Source organism: Schistocerca cancellata, chromosome 3 (genome assembly GCF_023864275.1).
Source record: "Schistocerca cancellata isolate TAMUIC-IGC-003103 chromosome 3, iqSchCanc2.1, whole genome shotgun sequence".
NCBI lineage: Eukaryota > Metazoa > Arthropoda > Insecta > Orthoptera > Acrididae > Schistocerca > Schistocerca cancellata.
Window position 1 is genome coordinate 412,345,518 of NC_064628.1, and position 1,893 is coordinate 412,347,410.

The 1,893-nt window shown below is 58.7% G+C and overlaps 1 non-coding gene across 1 annotated transcript in view; it reads left to right on the plus strand.

Moving 5' to 3' along the window:
* The first annotated feature begins 1,216 nt into the window (after positions 1 to 1,216).
* LOC126178781 (small subunit ribosomal RNA) overlaps positions 1,217 to 1,893 on the plus strand; it is a 1,909-nt gene continuing 1,232 nt past the window's right edge. Inside the window, exon 1 of the ribosomal RNA XR_007536638.1 lies at positions 1,217 to 1,893. This exon is cut by the window's right edge and continues 1,232 nt beyond it. This is a non-coding gene — a ribosomal RNA (small subunit ribosomal RNA).

Here is a 1,893-nt window from a genome sequence, read left to right on the forward strand (position 1 = left end):
TGGGAGTAACGGACGCCCTGGATGGCGATCAGCATGAGCCGTCTGTTGATGTAGTGGCGCGTGTATTCAAACGTAGTCGTCTCTTCTCACACAGTGTGATAGCATGGTGCACCGCGTTCCACATCTGCGACATGGTACAGATGCTGGTTGACAGTCGGTCTCGTAATGGACATCGCATACGTAGGGGGCCACCTCCCACGTGTTCTCTAGTCGTGCACATTTTGTTGCGTGTATGTGGGCAGACGTAGTGTGTCGTGACACCTAACAGACAGGTATGCAATAATCGTTGCATTTGCAAACTGGGATGGACGTCTACGTTTGCTGGTGACGTTACGCAAATGAACAACTGGTAAACCCATTGTGGTGCGGTTGTTGTTGCTGGAGGTAAATCAGTAAGGGCAAATCTGTGTGTGAAGCGATACGCGGCGGTGGCTGGGTGGGACCGTCCCCGGCCGGTGAGGGGGGGCCGCCCGGCGTGCTGGCCGCGCGGTGCGTGGGCGCACGCGCTACAGCCGGCTGGTGGGGGCGCCCAGTGGCAGGCGCGCCGGCCGACGGACGCGGCAGGCGGCGCAGCTGCGCGCCGGGGCACCCTGCGCGCGGCGCCGGGCGGCCAAAGTGGGTCCTCGCGGGCCCGGTGCGAAGCGCGGTGGACATCTGCAGTGTGCTGGTCCGACTGAGGACTGTGTGCGTTGAGGATGCGCCGCCGCCCGGCACTCGGCGCCGCGACGCCGTCTGCTGCTCGGTCGCCCCAGCGGTTCTCGCTGGTGGTTTGTATCGCAGTTGTGCGGACGTGTTGGCACGTGCGCTGTGCTGGGAGAGTTCGCTTCGGCACCCACGTGGGGCCTTTGCCCTTCTGTGGCGCTGGCGTTGGAGCTGCCGGTCACCGTAGGTGGCGCGTGTTGTCTCCCGCCGGCAATGCCACGACAGCACGCTCCCGGGCCTCTGTCGGCAGCGGCAAGCTCAGTTGGGAGCACGGGTGGTCGCACCTAAAGCGTCTACTCGCCTAACTCCGGGCGATTGCGCCTCTCTCGAACCCGACCAAGTACTTAGGACGGCGCTGCGCGCCGCCGGGACCTGAGAGGGTTTCGAGGTGTATTGTGCAGGGGAGCTCAGCCTCCTCCTGTTTGCAGAATAATTGAGCGGACGCTTGCGTGTTCGCGCGGGCCCCTGGGACACACTCCCGGGCGGCCGGCTGCTCAGCTCTAGTTGACGCAGCTCCCTGGTTGATCCTGCCAGTAGTCATATGCTTGTCTCAAAGATTAAGCCATGCATGTCTCAGTACAAGCCGCATTAAGGTGAAACCGCGAATGGCTCATTAAATCAGTTATGGTTCCTTAGATCGTACCCACGTTACTTGGATAACTGTGGTAATTCTAGAGCTAATACATGCAAACAGAGTCCCGACCAGAGATGGAAGGGACGCTTTTATTAGATCAAAACCAATCGGTCGGCTCGTCCGGTCCGTTTGCCTTGGTGACTCTGAATAACTTTGGGCTGATCGCACGGTCCTCGTACCGGCGACGCATCTTTCAAATGTCTGCCTTATCAACTGTCGATGGTAGGTTCTGCGCCTACCATGGTTGTAACGGGTAACGGGGAATCAGGGTTCGATTCCGGAGAGGGAGCCTGAGAAACGGCTACCACATCCAAGGAAGGCAGCAGGCGCGCAAATTACCCACTCCCGGCACGGGGAGGTAGTGACGAAAAATAACGATACGGGACTCATCCGAAGCCCCGTAATCGGAATGAGTACACTTTAAATCCTTTAACGAGTATCTATTGGAGGGCAAGTCTGGTGCCAGCAGCCGCGGTAATTCCAGCTCCAATAGCGTATATTAAAGTTGTTGCGGTTAAAAAGCTCGTAGTTGGATTTGTGTCCCACGCTGTTGGTTC